The sequence below is a fragment of the Cebidichthys violaceus genome, unplaced genomic scaffold (genome assembly GCF_023349555.1).
Source record: "Cebidichthys violaceus isolate CVI_PGR_0920_01 unplaced genomic scaffold, fCebVio1.0.p SCAF_76, whole genome shotgun sequence".
Taxonomy (NCBI): Eukaryota; Metazoa; Chordata; class Actinopteri; order Perciformes; family Stichaeidae; genus Cebidichthys; species Cebidichthys violaceus.
Genome location: NW_027176960.1, coordinates 512501 through 530800, shown reverse-complemented (window position 1 = coordinate 530800; position 18300 = coordinate 512501).

Genomic DNA, 18300 nt, shown 5'->3' with positions numbered 1-18300 from the left:
GCAGATTTTCTGGGATTTACAGTTTTTAATTTTGAAAAAGACGCCCTGTGACCTGAATTCTCCCAAAAATATTCCAACAACGCCGACCGTCATGAAACTGAAACTCAAAGTCAACAAGCAGTTCATCTGAAACCAATGAGCCCGTTCAGATACATGGACACCTCTAGATCTGTATCCTCTCTATGGACACCTCTAGATCTGTATCCTCTATATGGACACCTCTAGATCTGTATCCTATCTATGGACACCTCTAGATCTGTATCCTCTCTATGGACACCTCTAGATCTGTATCCTCTCTATGGACACCTCTAGATCTGTATCCTATCTATGGACACCTCCAGATTTATATCCTCTCTATGGACACCTCTAGATCTCTATCCTCTCTATGGACACCTCCAGATTTATATCCTCTCTATGGACACCTCCAGATTTATATCCTCTCTATGAACACCTCTAGATCCGTATCCTCTCTATGAACACCTCTAGATCTGTATCCTCTCTATGGACATCTCTATATCTCTATCCTCTCTATGGACACCTCTAGATCTGTATCCTCTCTGTTGACACCTCTAGATCTCTATCCTCTCTATGGACACCTCTAGATCTATATCCTCTCCATGGACACCTCTAGATCTCTATCCTCTCTATGGACACCTCTAGATCTCTATCCTCTGTGGACACCTCTAGATCTCTATCCTCTCTGTGGACACCTCTAGATCTCTATCTTCTCTGTTGACACCTCTAGATCTCTATTCTCTCTATGGACACCTCTAGATCTGTATCCTCTCTATGGACACCTAGATCTGCATCCTCTCTATGGACACCTCTAAATCTCTATCCTCTCTATGGACACCGCTAGATCTCTATCCTCTTTATGGACACCTCTAGATCTCTATCCTCTCTATGGACACCTCTAGATCTCTATCCTCCGTGGACACCTCTAGATCTGTATCCTCTCTATGGACACCTCTAGATCTTTTTGCAGTGCAAAAACAAAGTGATGTGAGTCAACTTGCACAGTTTGTTATAATCAATAGTTTATAATAAATCTATATTTATAATGCAGAATGAATAAAATAACTTACATTTGGGGCATTAGTTGTGTAGTGTGGGGCAGTTGAGATGCTGTCATCATCTCTACATGAACACTCTATATATGATTTCTACTGTTGATGTTAAGGGCATGAAGCTTGAACTGTCTCTTTATTGGTGGACTATCACATGCAAAGAATGAATGAATAACTGAACCATTGAAGGTGTAGAAATAATATCTGAGTAAATGACGTGTTGTCAGAAGGAGTTTTAAATCTGTCCAGCAGGGATCAGGTGAGGTCTGTCAGCATGAAATGTTCTGTAAACTCTTTGTGTCCGGCCTGAGGAGGAGAACACACACGTCTGTCTACTTTATTCCCACGAGCTCCTCTGCACTCTGCTGTAAACCCTCTGCATTGAGGAACGAGGTACGAGCACATAAAAGTCAAACCGCATGAGCACGATGTCCCAAAACATTCATTTCATCTACATAATGCATTACAGCCTTTTATGATGGCATGTTTAAATTAAGCTGTATGGGGCGGAGAGGCCTTTAGAGCTGCCTCGTTTACATTATGCATCACTGTAAAAAGCTACTGGATCACTTCTCGTGAGTTTTGGGAAGATGAAGCGAGGACACGCTGGCTGAACAGAAAGGTTCTCCTCTAATCTGATGTCATCTGTGCTCACACTGACATGTGATTAACCAGGTTTAAGGTGTGGATCCAGGTCCAGCTTAGTCCCAAAGTCAATAAACCGGACATCTAAGGTACCAGGCCGCTGACCGTCTTCGTGCACACAAATTTGAGATTATGTTTTTTTCAATATTTGGGGAAAGATATATATATATTTCAAGTCAAAAGGTTCAAGTCATTGGTTTTTGAAGTCCAAGTCGAGTCTTAAGTTGTTTTATTTGTTGAGTCTTAAGTCATCAGATTTGTGACCCGAGGCCAAAGAATCGGTCACATACTGAGAATAGAGACACTCTGACTTCTGTGTCACTGTGACTTGAAGACCTCTCAAAACCCTTCAAATGAAATGATTTGAGCAGGAAAAGTGAATTTACATTCCAGGAAGGCCACGACCTGAGAAACAGCTCCGTGCTGCTGTTTCATGAGAGAATCACAAGCAGCTGATTTGTTGTTGGACCTTTTGTTAGCGGCCGCTTCTCTCTTCTGCTCGGTGACCTTTGAGAAGCATTTTATTTTGAGCCTCGCTTCACGAGGAATCTGTTGCATCGTATGTGTGAAAGAGTCTCTGGCCGTTTGTGTTTTAATCTCTTCAGCATGTTGGCGTGTCAGCTGCTCGTGAATCTTCCAGGTCCTTGTAGTGTAACCGGAGTACAGTGTGTGGAAGGTTTTCAGATTAAACGTGTTGTGTCATCGGGCTTTTAAACGCAGAGAGTTTCTTATTTTTAGTCTCTTGTGTTCAGACGTTAACCAGACGCTGCTGTAAAAAGCGAATTATTTAACCTCTGGCTGCAGCGCTCCAGTGTTTTATTAGACCTCATATACAGCAAAAGAGCTTACCAACATGGAAACATTTAATTAAAAACCCTCAACCCCGAAAAAAAGCAGCAGTGGTTTCAGCGTTCCAGTTAAAAGCGGTCATGCGTGGTTCTCTAACCCGTGACGTCACGAAGACACAGAAACTTTGAGCTTCTCCACAGAGCGTGAAATGGAGACCGACTTTGTGGACTCATAAAATGTTTGAGGTTTTAAAATCCAATTCAGCCGCTTCCGCCGTGGCAGCGCTCGCTCTTATGAAGCGGAACATTTGCTCACATCCCTGGAAATCCCTGCTGCGCTCCGAGTCCACAGAACCTCGGCTCGCTCTCCTTTAACCTTTATTCATCCGACACAGCAGCCGGCTGCTTGCTGTGACGCGTTCACGCTGAGAGAAGAGCAGCAAGACCACTGCTGGACTTCAGCTGGAAGAAGCTCAAAGGCTCCTCAAAAGTTAAAGTCACCAACGATGTGGTTTTTTAATGTCGTCCACCAGTTTAGAAATAAGCATCTTCTGTTGCCGGGCAGATGTAAAGCTCATGTCTATTGACTGTTAGCAACATGGTGGCTAATGCTAGCTGGCAAGTTGTGTTGCATGTTTAGTTTTAGTTTATTTTGTGATTGAAGAAAATACGTGTTTCTCTCAATAAGTGCAGCCAATCACAGCGTAGGATCGCTCGGATCACTTCCTGCATCCAGTGGAGCATGGAAAAAACAGCAGAGTTAGCAAGCAAGCTAAGTAGCTAGCTGTCTGCAAATTAGCATGCTAATTGCACCGTGCTTTGATGCTACACTGGTTGAAGAAAATTATCTCAGTTTAGTTTATTAGCAACATTTTCTATGATATACATCATCTCAATATAATAGATGAATTCTGTCCAGATGACATTTTGGATGTGTAACTTTAAGCCACTACTCTGAGGTGATTGGTGTTAGCCTCCGGCTAACACTGCTACATCACCCCGACACCGGCTGTAAAGAGGCCTATAGACCAGACATCTCTGTCAGCTCGTCACATTATTTATAATCAGCAGGGCCGTAGAATCCAACTCCCCCCTCAGCTAATAGTCATCTGGATGTATAGATATTTCTGTCTCAACATTTAAGGGTTTGAGCCCACAGAAGTGCACTTTACATTCTATAGATAACGTTTTTTTAAAGGCCTTGGAGGGCGCTAGCAGCAGTAATAACGTTCAATCAGCCTTTATAATCTGACAGTGTGTATATCTCAGTAAGATGCTGTGGTGCATTGTGGGAGAATCAGAGGAAACTTGGAAACTGAGGCTGTGAATTTGTTTTTTTGTGATGCCGAACATGTTTCTGTAACCTTCAGTGAGTTCCCATGAGGTACGAATCAATACAAAGCGCTTAAACTCTCCCTGATGTTCCTACGTTCCTCGCTGTGTGTGTGTGGTTTTGGAAACACGTCCTGATTGTGTGGGTTCTGGTTTTGGATTGTTGATTAGCTTCATTAGTTTCCTGCTCACGCTCTCAATCTGTGTGTTGTGGTTTTGGTCTGGCGGCCTCTCTCTGCAGGATTACGGTCTCAGCTGAGCTCCCATCAAACCCAGAAACATTCCTCCATCGTCGACTGGAAGCTGGTCAATAGTTCTCAGAAAACATGTCAGAAATATTGTGTGTATGTCTAAGTTACCGTAAGTCACAGCTGCCTCTTTCTGTGTTTTTTTACCTGCTTCTTCATTTGTTAAAGAGCAGAAAACAGCATCAGTGCAGCAGCAGGTATTCTCAAATTGGTCATTGCAGAGGTTCTCCCTATTTTTTAGCGAGTTGAATTGGTCATTAAGGAGTTGTAGAAGTTCTTTAGGTGGTTCTAATGGTCATTGAGGAGGTTCTAGTGGTCCTTTAGGTGGTTTTAATGGTCCTTGATTAGGTTGTAGTGGTCCTTTAGGTGGTTCTACTTCTTAAGTGGTTGCATTGGTCATAAAGAAGGTGGTTCTAGTGGTCATTGAGGAGGTTCTAGCGGTCTTATTGGGTGTTCTATTTGTACTTAAGTGGATGTGTTGGTCAATAAGGATATTTTAAAGTCCTTTAGGTGGTTTTAATGGTCATTGAGGAGGTTCTTGTGGTCCTTTAGGTGGTTTTAATGTTCATGGAGGAGGTTCTTGTGGTCCTTTAGGTGGTTTTAATGTTCATGGAGGAGGTTCTTGTGGTCCTTTAGGTGGTTTTAATGTTCATGGAGGAGGTTCTTGTGGTCCTTTAGGTGGTTTTAATGGTCATTGAGGAGGTTCTAGTGGTCCTTTAGGTGGTTGTAATGGTCATTGAGGAGGTTGAAGGAGATTTCTAAAACGTTAGTGGAGCTAGCATTAGCACAGTACGTCACCTCAGCATTAACTAGCGTTAGCACGTCTATGCTAGCCAGCTACTGAAGTTCAAACTATAGTTAGTTAATAGTTTAAGTGTCTCTCTCAAATCACTTCTTCATTTTTACATAGTTTAGATGTTTCTTCAGAGACGTCAGTTAGTGATGGTGTGGTCTCCATTTGAGTGGAAGCGAGAGGCAGGGCTTAGTTAGGGATCAAGGGATGACATTGGTTGAGCTGACAGCGAATTATCAAGAAGGAACATATTGATTTAAAGAGACAGCAGGCAGGAGGTTTCAAACTGGCAACCCGCTGCTCTGAGGGCTGCTGCCAGCTGTGTGTGTGTGTGTGTGTGTGTGTGTGTGAGAGATGTTTATTTGACTATGTTCCTCCATTAGTAATCAGTGTGTGTTCATGTGTTCATTGGTGTGTTGTGGTGAAGCAGCCCACCTCAAACATGAATATCTGCTGAATCATCTCCTGTAGGTCTGCCACTGTGTGTGTGTTTACTGTGGCAACCACTGCACACACACACACACACACACACACACACACACACACACACACACACACACACACACACACACACACACACACACACACACACACACACTCACACACACTTTTCCTTTCATGGTCATCATTAACATGGAAAAGTCCCTCTGAATGATGACGTCATCCTTTCATCTCCCACAATGCTGTCTGTCACAATGACTGTTTGTCTGGATCTGTGTGTGTGTGTAACGATTATTTTATATTCACGTTTATTTATTTCAAATGTATTAAACACACAGTATATGGTTTTCTGACACTATAGGGATCTCAGTGAAAACAACAACAGCAGTAGTTTGGAGGCGTGGTGAAGCAGCGTGGGATCATGGGAGTTGTAGTCCTCATCCTTCAGTCTTCATGGTTCAGGAGGTTTTGGTCACAGAGGTCTCCTCTGATTTAAACGCACTAAGCGTACGAACAGGTCCAGACATGTGGCGCTATCGTTAGCTCAGCTTGTTCCTGACGACTACAATCATTCGTTCTCGTTCTTATTTCGTTGACTCGTGCAACAGACAGGAAGTGATGTCACACTTCTGTGTGCTTGAGTGTGTGTGGAGTCATCAAAGCACGGATCAGATGAGTGAGTGATATTATTTTGGGAAACGTGATCCCTGCTGAGTCATGAAAGAAAGTGTCTGCAGCCGACACCTTGTTGTGGTCCGGGCTGATGTAAGTCCAGGTGTGCGATCACACGTTGGACAGTTTAACACACATGTTGAGGACACACACAGCAGGTCATGAGGGACACAGAGCGCTTCAAAGGCGTCTGGCTGGCAGCGCTGTCGCTGCGATTATTCATCAAACACACACATCGTGAACACTCTCTCACTCTCGAGAGAAAGTCAGAACGATGTGGAGAAAGATGTGGAGAACTTTAAAAGTCTGATAACATTCAACATGTAAATCTGAGAAGTTTGGACTTGTTAAGAGGTGGATCTTCTCTCACTGGATGGAGCTGGACCAGCAGCTTTCCCTGATTCCAGTCTTTTTTTATTTGGTTTTCCAGCTGGTTGTATTGGTCATTGAGGAGGTCTAGAAGTCCTTTAGGTGGTTCTAGTGGCCATTGAGGTGGTTATAGGTGGTTCTAGTGGTCTTTATGGTTGTTCTGCCTTTTTTCTAGTGGTTGTGTTTGTCATTAAGGAGGAGGTCCTTTTAGTGGTTCTAGTGGTCATTGTGGAGGTTCTACTTGTCTTCTAAGTGGTCTTAAAGAGATTCTAGAAGTCTGAACTCAATCAGCAGATGTTTTTAATAGTAGTTGTTCTCAATAGTAGTAAAAGACACGACTATATAAGACTAGAATCCTGTGGTCGGTTCGTTTCAGACCACAAAGTGAACTGAACCTCATCGACATGCACAGATCTTTATCAATAGATGTTTTATTCAGCTGGACTGTTTCTCTAAATGTCTGATAAGACGACGGGACTGTGTAGTTAAAGTCAGGGTATTGATCTCTCTTTGTCCTGATGTGACCCACACACACACACACACACACACACACACACACACACACACACACACACACACACACACACACACACGCACTAATGTCTCAGTGTCAGTAAAAGTGTGCTCACAGTGTAGCGGCTGTGAGTGTCTCCTGTTTGATCTGTGCAAAGTCATCAGAACAGGATTAAAACCCCGACCTTGTTGTGGTCGGACACACACACACACACACACACACACACACACACACACACACACACACACACACACAGATGTTTCTGTTCACCTGTCTTCACATTAATCAGAAGAACAGAGTGAACAAGAGGAAGAACTCAAAGCGTGAACAGAAGAGGAGACAGAAGAACTCGAGGCGATCTGAGAGACGAGTTGATGGAACGTGTGCAGCAGCTTCTACTTTGTGCTCATAGTAGTGAACATGAACAGGAAGTAAACACAGATTAGTGACACACATCAGTCTGTGGCAGTTAAACTGTCCTGAGACATGAGGAGATGATATGAAGCGTTGAGATACGTGAGCTGCTTTTTAACAACAAAGGCCCTAAAATACTCTTATTTTGTTCATTTAAAGTACTACTTATTGTGTCTCAAAAGAGTTTCTCTTCGTGTTTTAGTCAGTACATCTATACTTATTCTTATTTAGGTGACCTCATAATCTCCCTCATCACCACATGAACACACAAAGAAAAACACACGTGTTGTCATCACAAGAGATAGAAGACCATAAAGTCATCAAAAACACACAATATTACATAAAACACTTCTCTCATTCAGCTCGTCATCAAACAGGAAGAGAAGGATCTGGAAGAGGAGGAGAGACGTATTTGTGTAAGTAGTTGAAGTTGTTGTCTCTTTCAGCGCCTCTGGCCTCTGAGCAAACATGTTTGTCTCCACTCACGGCCTGAAGTGAGCCGAGTATAAATAGGACGATAAATTAAACAGGAAAACCAAAACTTTGGTCAAGATGTGGAGTTTCTAACAAACACTGTTTGTGTAAAGCAGCAATTAGAGGCAACAATGGAGACTCATGTTCCAGTTAAACACACAAACAAAAACTCATTTATATAAACTGTCTGTCTGCGCTGTCTCACGCACACCAAGACAAACACACACATGTGAACCTGTAGTTTGTCTGCATACGTATACACACATATATACATATATATATATATATACACATATATGTGCATGTGTGTGTATATATATATACATGTGTAAGAGGACTATATGTCTGAACGGTCTTTGGTGCTTTCATCTTGTAGAAAGTCTCTTTACTAATAAGGAAATGATAAAAAAGATTGTTAGCTTAGCATCAAAATATGTGCAGATTTAAACAGGAACAGCTTCCTGTTTCACTGTGAAGTATTTCACAATATATATATATATATATATATATATATATATATATATATATATATACTTAACAAGCTGGAGTTAACAGGCAACGTGTTGCTTTAGCTTTCATCAAAGCTCTTCTTCAAACTTCACAATGTCCAAACCTGTTTTCGGTATGACATCACACCTGATGACATCAGCAGTTCACATTAAAACAGACTTACCACATAACACGGCCTCGGGGCTCATGTAACACATGATGTCAACACACTCCCGTCCAGCTGTCACAAAGATGGATCTCACACACACACACACACACACACACACACACACACACACACACTCATGACTACAGCAGACGTAGCTCAGGTTGCCATCCTGAGTAAAAGTCGTTGCATTGATCAGCACAAAACATCAAGTCTGACTAGCTTCAAACAGAGTTTGCAACGTCTATCGAACAACAACATGAAAACATCCAGATGGTTTAAACTGTATATTATAGTCTTCTCAGTACTTCAGATGCCAACTACTATAGTTATACCAAGCTATACCGATACCAGAGTCCTTCACTGGCTACCCACCAGTGTGTCCCACTGGCGAGCCAACTGCCGTCCCACTGTACAGTGAAGAGGTTACCGTCCTCCGACCGGTGGTGAGGGGACCTCACTGTTAGCGCTGTTAGCACTGTTGCCGTTGTTAGCGCTGTTAGCACCGTCAGCTGCTAGAAAACCGACATCTGCAAGCAGGCAATCCCCGGCTGTATGAGTGGTGTCTACTGCTGATAGGGGTCCAATCACACGTTGCGGTACAGTTGGACTGGAGAAGGTTCGGTACTACTTGGTACTGAGTTACTGGGACCCAACCTAGACCTCCTGAACCACTTCGACTCACCAGAACACCAACAGTCTTTTAAAGACTCTGGATCACTCTGGAGAACTGATGACCTGCGAGCAAAGGCACCTAGCATGATTTACAGAAATACAGAGGTGCTGCCATGACTGTAGAAGTTTGTACTGTGTTGATGCGACCTATAAAGGTTTTAGTAAAGTAAAGCATGCATTGGTTGGAAACATGCTCAACCATCTCCCTCCGTTCCTGAACGGTTCCTCCGTTCTGAAGCCGTTTTATTCATAGAACCTTTAGAGGTTGCTTGTCAGGAAAACATGAACTGAGGTCTTTATTGAGTGTTTCAGAGGAGAGAGGAACGTTTGTAAACTGTTAGCGTTGGCAAACCGCTGGACGACAACCTTCTCTTCCAAAGCCTCCCAGATGTTGTTTCCTTTTTATCTACAAGTGAAAGTATTTAAGAAAGTATGTGAGTCCACCCGGAGGGCTGAGCTCGGACGATGGGGAGGATTAGCGGCTTAAAGCAGATGTTTTGACACACCTGCAGTCAGCTCAGGTCACATCTACTTTACATCCTTTCTTCATTGATCACAACTCTTGACTCTGAGTTCATGGTCATTGTCTTTTTGAGTCTCTTAGTAGTAGTTTAGTGTCAAAGAGGAGAAGGATTCATTAAGGACCCAGAGAGCAGTACTTTTAGGACTCAATGACTCCTTAATGTGCTCCATCTTTCCACCACGAGGACGCTAGTGGAGACTAACGTTAGCAAGCTAGCTAAGAAGACACAACACCTGAGGACATCTTTGGAGACACTTTCTCCTCTTTTAGTAGAAGCTAACCTCAATACTGGACTGTTGAATGACATCAACCCTCCATCTGCATACATCTGTCATCGCTTCGTTTAACGAGACTGAAGACGTTCTTCTTGGCTTCGTTGCTAAACTGGTTGGATACATCGGTAGAGTTCATGTGGGGGCGGTGCCATGCAGAAGTTGTTGACCCGTTGTTGCCACACCTGCTCTGCTAACGTGCTAACGTGCTAACAGACTCACAGGCGGTCCACTCACTGTTGCTGCTGTTCAAAGTTTAAAACATAAATCCTTTCAGTAAACAGCTCCAGCTTCTCTTACCTTAAATCTTTATTTGTATTTATTCATCACTTTTCTTCCTCTCTTCTGCTCATAAAGTGGAACCAAAGTCCACGACTTCCGCCTGAAGAAGTCAGAAGCGGGAAGTAGCGTCTGCTGGTTCAACAGAGAGAGACGAGTAGAAGACGAGGACGACGTGTCTGATTACTGAACAACTCGTTACTGAGAGAAGAATGTGAGGAACGTTTCAGCTCTTTGCTGCAGTTTGAACATGAAGACACAAAGTGAGTAAACTTCTCCGTCTGACGCCTTCAAAGAGTCAGAGAATCAACGAAAACCTGGACCTGTGTGTGAGCAACAACGGAGCTTTGAACCTCATGGACTCATGCACACCTGTGTGTGTGTGTGTGTGTGTGTGTGTATGTGTGTGTGTGTGTGTGTGTGTGTGTCGGTTACATAAGCACTCAAAAGTCAAATGTTGACACACACACACACACACACACTCACTCTCGGGTTAGAGATGATTCACAAAGTGAGTAAAGATTAAAAAACTTCCAGAGATCTGAAGATCTGCTGAATGAGAAGAGATGGAAGAAAGGATGAATGAGGGAGGAAGAGAGGGAGGCCCTACCTGAGGAGGTTCTACCTGAAGAGGTCCCATTAGCAGGACTCAAAAAGTACCTGTACAGGAAGGCTTGAACAGTAAGTACTTGTTTCTATCGCTGCGACTCCACCTGTTTTTATTATACACTCTGTTTTATTCATGTTTTTACTATGTTCAGGGACAGACAGACAGAGAGAGACAGAGACCAGGAGAGAGAGACAGATAGAGAGAGACAGGGATAAAGGTCAGAGGACAGACACCTGAGCAGAAACAGAGCAGCAGATGTGATGGAGCTGACAGGTGAAGACGGCCGCTCGATGCCAGAGATCACAGAGACAGGTGGACCGTATACCTGCAGTGAGTCATCGCTGTGTGAGTGTGTGTGTGTGTGTGCAGTGTGTGTGTGTGTGTGATGAAGGTGGTGAGGGGGAAACCTGTAAAGAAAAGGAGGACGTGTTTACCTCTGTGACGAATCGACAAAGTAAAAACCTTATAGCTAGAATCTCTAGAGTTCTAGGCTCGTTCTGGATGTCTGTGCTTTTACAGTAAGCTGTCAGTGACGTGTTAAATACATGTAGCTCATCAATAACATTACATTTAAAATCAGCTGTACAAGCCTCCCACAGAGGACAGCAGACTGAAAGAAACACACTTCTGTGTCTCTTTATGGTCATTGTGTGTCTCTTTGTGGTTGTTTTGTGTCTCTAGTTATTTTGTGTCTCTTTGTGATTGTTTTGTGTCTCTTTGTAGTCGTTTTGTGTCTCTGCGTGGTTGTTTTGTGTCTCTTTGTGATTGTGTTGTGTCTCTTTGTGATTGTGTTGTGTCTCTAGTTGTTTTGTGTCTCTTTGTGGTTGTGTTGTGTCTCTAGTTGTTTTGTGTCTCTTTGTAGTCATTTTGTGTCTCTGTGTGGTTGTTTTGTGTCTCTTTGTGATTGTGTTGTGTCTCTTTGTGATTGTGTTGTGTCTCTAGTTGTTTTGTGTCTCTTTGTGGTTGTTTTGTGTCTCTTTGTGGTTGTGTTGTGTCTCTAGTTGTTTTGTGTCTCTTTGTAGTCGTTTTACATCTCTTCTGGTCCTTTTGTATCTATTTTACATCTTTGTAGTCGTTTTGTTTCTCTGTCTGCGAGCAGGGGAAATAAATACTTGGATGATAAATGGATGATTGTGATGTTAAGAGTTTGTAGGTCAAATCTTTCATCAGGCTCTTCAGTAGGAATCCAGCTGGGTGCTGGGATCAAACCTGTGACCTTTTCCTTCTGAGAGGCTTTTACAGATTCCTCCTCGGAGAGAAAGAAAGCTTTTTTGTTTTCACACAGCTGTGAAACCGCATCATTCTCCTCATGGTTTCCTAACTCCAGTTTGTCTTTCCCTTCTCCACCCTCTGTGCCTCTCTCATCATTTCCCCTGTTCCCTGTCATGTTTGGACAGATCGCATACGGCGGTTTGGCCTAAATGTGCGCTGTGGTCGGGAGGTTTCTCAACACTTCTCCCTCTTCACTAACAAGTGCTGTTTCTGAGAACTGCGTCATAACGCTGATAACGCTGATTATGAGGATGAAGGGCAGTGACGAAGAAGAGAGGCTCAGTACAAATATCATTCAGTGTGTACAAACTATCCTGCAGAGTCACGCTGGGTGTGGTGGAGTCTCCGGCGGTCCGGCCAAACCACCGAGGTGGGCGTTCAGACCATGACGGGACCGAGGCTGCACTGGGAAAACCAGGACCTTTGACACATTCATGAGCAGCAGAGAAACAAACTGGTCTCACTGGAATGAGCTGGAAGATGGTGGACATGGTGGAACGAGGTCAAGATGTTTGGATATGAAGGGTCAGGAAGATCCAGGTGAAATGAGGAGAGACCTTCTGAACATCTGAGGTGGTGTTCAGACGGTCTGCAGCTCCAGTTCTAGTCTGCATGTCTTTAACGCTGCGGCGGTCGAGGTGACGTCATCTGTAAACAGAAAACCTTCAGACGCCCACTGAGGTTTGATTTCATTTATAAATCAGGATCAGAATACTGTGACAAACACACTCAAAGATAATCGTAGTATTTACACAAGCTATCGTCAAATTACAGCTTGAGTCATTTAGAAACGCAAACCCATCCATCTCTATGAGCCGACACGCAACCAATCAGAAACCTTCCTATTTCATTTAGTTTTTGGGTTCCTGGTGAGTAAAGGCCTTGATCCTGGAGCATCTGTGATACTGCTGCTGAGTCAGCAGAACTCCACTGCTGAACCTTTTAAATAAAGAATATAAGTGTGTTGTTCTGCCTCAGTCATCCAGACGAGTTATCAAGCTTTAAGCGTTGAATTTAAACTGTTAGCAGCTTCTTTTATTTCAGGTAAGGAGCGACGTCATCATCTCCTCTCTTACTTCACTGTAAGCTCTGGTCTGTAAGACGTAACGTTAGCTAAGCAGCGTTAGCTGCTGTTAGATGGTAAACAATGGGGGGGGGGGGTTTAAAGTGAGGCGGTCATGGACTCACATTGTCCTTTGTGTATATTTTGTATTTTACATACACAAAACAAAAGCAGAAACCTGAAGCAAAGATGGATGAATATTAATAAGCAGGCTTGTTCTTGAAGTTTCAGTGTTTATAAATATTAATAAATGCATTGATTTTGGCCTTTTATTGGTTTGGTTATTATTTGAGAATCAGCCCTTACTTGAACAGCAGCTTTTCTTTTTTTAGTTTGGAAACTTCTCTGTAAAAAGCTGAAGCAGTAACAACCTTTGTTTCCAGAGAAGATGATGTCATCGGCGTAAAGGTTCATTCAAACCGACATCTGTTTACATGAAGATGTTTTTACATTGTTATTAATGTCTGAGAAGCATTAAAACACAGCAAACAGCTTTCATCCTCAGGCACCACTCTCCCTTTAATAAGTAATATCGGTGTAATGTCATTGTGTAATGTGTGTAATGACACAACAGACTGTTTAATGTGCAATGTTTTCACTTCCAACACACAGTACAAGCTCTTTATTTTCATTTATTCATGCCTGCTTCATACTCTCATTTATATTTGAGTGTGATGTGGAGTTTATATTGAGAAGAAGTTTAAACTTTGTAGACTGAGCTGACAGCAGGAGACAAACTGCTGCTGAATTATCTACACAAGCGTCAGCTGGAACAAATAAAAATCAAACGGGTTGTGTAAATTCCTCAGTAGGTGACTTTTTATGACCCTGAGTCCCTTTAATCTGAGCTTTTCTCCAATATTTGACACCCGCTGTTGAAATTTGTTTAGTCCACATGACTCAGTAAATTACAGAAGCTTACTGAGAAGCAAAGGAGATATCGCTTAGATAAACAGTGATACTGCAAAAACCAAGATTAACATCTCTTCTGCATTTCATGCCCTTAAAAAGACTCAAACTGCAGCTCTTACTTCATATACTGGAATCACACCGGATACATTTCTGTGAGTAAAAATACTCTCTTTCATCTGCATTAATCATAAGCTGGATGTGTGGAGCAGAGTGTCCTCTCTCTTCTCAACCAGACTGTAGATTCTCCTGAACGGCAGTGAGGTTACCTGGATGTAACCTGAGTTCCACGCTCACCTCCGGCTCCGTCTGTCCGTGGCAGCCATGAACAAACCTGGGTAAGAAATGTCCTACATTATTTAGAGGTGACTCAAACACACCTGCATTAGAAGATCTGTATGCAAACCACAGAATTCAATAAAACGTCCTTAATTACGCAAAACAAATTTTAAAAGCTCCGTGGAAAAAGTTTTTATGCTCTCTTGAAGTGTTAAATTATGGAAATTTACCTTTGCTGAAAAAATTCTGACAATTTTAAATACAGCTGATTCTGATTCTGAAGAGCGCTTGGATAGTTTTAGGAAACGGTCATGTTGGTACATTTGTTACATTACTTATGTTAAATGACGTAACAAAAATAAGTCATTGTTTACGTCACACATGACATGAACAACGGTCTCCTGGGTGAAAGTCTCTCTTTACACTACGTCTACTTGCCCATGATGACGTAGACGTCTTCACGTTCTCCTACACACTCTAAAGGGTTTCTGGGTTTAAACGCAAATATGAGCTCTTTTGGTCAGACGGTCGTGATGTTGGTTCACTGCTGAATAGTTGGAGTCTGACACAGTGACACTGCCAGGAACCTCTGGGGAGAGGGGGGGGGGGGGGGGGGGGGGGAGCGAGAGAGAGAGAGCTGTTAACAGCACCTGAGTGTCTGCACGCGAGCATTCAAACACACTTGACTCAGACGATGTTGCAGCAGAGTCGTGTGTGTGTGTGTGTGTGTGTGTGTGTGTGTGTGTGTGTGTGTGTGTGTTGGAAGCTTCCCTGAATCACCTCAGATCCTTTGAGATGTCATCGGTCTGAGTCTGGAAAACGTCCGGATACATTAAAACACACACGAAGTTTTAAGACGAGTGTTTGGGAAAATGAAAACTTGAAAGTCCAGGCTCCTCTACGTGTGTGTGTGTGTGTGTGTTTGTGTGTGTGTGTGTGTTTGAGCCTTTTTGTGTTCATAGTTTCCTTCCATTTTCTGCTTTCAAAGTAAAAGCGGATATTCTTCTTCGGAAGTTATGTTTAGACCACTAAACTACTTAGTTATGTTTAGACAACACTACTTAGTTAGGAAACACGTTGACAGACAGAACTGGACTCATCGAACAGACACGGCATCGTTAGCAGACGATATTTAGTAAAAGTATGTGATCAGGAGATCGATCATAGTAGTTCATCAGTATTGATCCCTGATAACATGACGTTGTGAACAACAATCAGCAGGAGGAGAGCTATAACGTTAGCAGCACCGCTAACAACTAACGTACCGAGGTTCCATTCAGTTCCATTATGATGCGTTCAAGCTCTGCTCAGGTTATCATGTTCGTCGTCACGGTGTCAGTCTGTGTTCAAACCCTCTTCTGACATTTCACCTTTCATTTTTTTCCATTTCATGTAACTGACTTATTGTCAGCTGACGGTTGAACAGTTAGTTATTAACAAACCTAACTATTGTTATATGTATATATTACATTTATTTCTCTGTTTAAAAATGCCATTTAACTTTTCGTATTAACATTTACAAAACATTCTTTGTTTTGTAACATCCTCCTTTTCAACCCTCCTTTCAGATGAGGGTTACTTTCTCTACCTGCTGCAGAAACGGAGGGACCGACCTCCTCCTCCTCCTCTTCTTCGTCTTCTTCTTCCTCCTCCTCCTCCTCCTCTTCTTCTTCTTCTCCTCCATCACTCTTGTTTTACTGTGAGAGGTCAGAGCATCAATAACCAGCACAGACAGACGGATGCAGCAGGAAATTAATCTGAACCTCACAGAGTGATGAAGCTTCAGAGAGACGAGTCTAGAAAGACAGAGAGAGAGAGAGAGAGAGAGAGAGAGAGAGAGAGAGAGAGAGAGAGACACAGAGAGAGACAGAGAGAGATAGAGAGACAGAGAGAGAGACAGAGACAGAGAGAGACAGAGAGACAGAGAGAGAGACAGAGACAGACAGAGAGACAGAGAGAGAGACACAGAAAGAGACAGAGAGAGACAGAGAGACAGAGAGAGAGACAGAGACAGAGAGAGACAGAGAGACAGAGAGAGAGACAGAGACAGACAGAGAGACAGAGAGAGAGACACAGAAAGAGACAGAGAGAGACAGAGAGAGACAGAGAGAGAGAGAGAGAAGAAATAAGAGTGAACACTAAAGGAAGCGCCTCAGAGGAAGAGGAGTTGAGAGGAGGAAGGACCAGAGGAGGTTCTGTGAGGTCACTCTGGGACGTCACCGCTGACGTCCACTAGATGGAGCAGTTCAGTGTGTTCAGTGTGTTCACCTGTTCACAGCCTCACACCTTTATGAAACACATGTTTGACTCCTCCCCCTGTCCTCAGGTCAGTGATCACTAGATGTTTGAGAAGCTCTCTTCACACAACTCAACATGAACCATCTTCTCCTAAAGTCATTCAGGAGTTTTTATCAGTTCAAACAAACACATGTTCAATCACACGTTACTCACAGTGAAATAGTGAAACAGTGTCTGCATCATTCCGTCATTTTAGACGAAACGTCTCCCTAAAACTCTGACTAAAGTTGTTGCTTTGAACATTTGAACCTTGCTTCTGCTTTTCTTCTTTGTGTTTTTCAGCCCGGAGGCGACTTTAAAATCAAAGATCATCCCTTCTGTCTGCGTGACGACGCGTTGATGACTCACAGGTGGAGAGTTATTTAAAGAACACAAGTTCATATCCATAATACACACACACACACTCACTCACTGCAGGGATGATGTCATACCAGCAGAGGGAGAATCCCAGACGTCTGATTAAAGCAGGAAGTGTGACGTCTCCAGTCGGACGTGACTCCTGGTTAAGTGTGACGCCATGAGACAGGAAGAGAACCTGCAACTACATGTGTAACTGTGAAAGAAACTCCTTAAAACACATTGAATCACTTTAAAAACCCTTTGTATCCCCCTTTAAAAAGCCCAGAACCCCCTGAACATATTAGAAACCCTCTTATGTGTAGAACAGGTTCCTCTGAAACCCCCTAGAACTGCATCCAGACATTCACAATCTTTCTTAGAACTCATTAAATCTAATAGAGAACCACTTCTGTACCCTCAAAACATGAGAACCCATTAGATTTTCTTGAAATCCTGTGCATGTTCCCCCAAAACATTAAAAACCTGTAGAACCTCTTTAAAACACCCCTTCAGAACCCGTCAAAGTCCTCTGCAAGATCCCCAGAACCCCTTAAAAGCCCCCTCTGAACCCTTTCGGCATCTCTTTAGATCTGCCCTTTAGAATCCTATTAGAACAACCACAAGAACCCAGTTAGAACCTTTTAGATCTTTTAGAAGCCCTGAGAACCTTAACCTCACCTTTTCTCCTTTTCAGGACCCATTGAATCCCATCGAATCCCATTAAAAATCCATTTGGCCTCCTCTAGAACACCTTTAAAACCTTGTTCTTTCTAAATTTATAAAACCCTTTAGATTTGAGATCATCCGGCCTGTAAGAACCCCTCAGATTCCTTTGAGAACTCATTAGAACCTCAAAAAGAACCTCGGAAAGAAACGGACCGAGTTTGTAACTCCACTGAAGCTCTGAATCATTTAGATTTCAGCTCCTTTACAAATGGGAACTTTACTAGAACCCCCTTAAACCTTTTATAATCCACAAGATTACCTTCATCCTTTGTTACTTCTATGGAAACACTGAAGAGTAAAATCAAGTGAAGCAACACAGATGAAGTTCCTGAGAGTCATTTCTCAATGAAACCAACCACGATGACAAACTGGAGGAAAGAGTGGGCTGATGGGAAGTGAAGTGAGAGGGTCAAGCATTTCGAGAGAAGCTTGCAGGAGTGGGGTTTTTTCAGGATGATGACAGGATGACTGTGACCAAAACAAAGATGACCTCCTGAAACGGACCTGGGAGGTTTTAATCCAGATGTGTTTAGACAAAACCAGAAGGCCATGAAGTTTACGACTTATGGGAAATTGTTAAAGGTCACTAAAAAACAACTTCACCATCTTGGTTTTTGGATAGTGCTTTGATGAGGTGAAAACA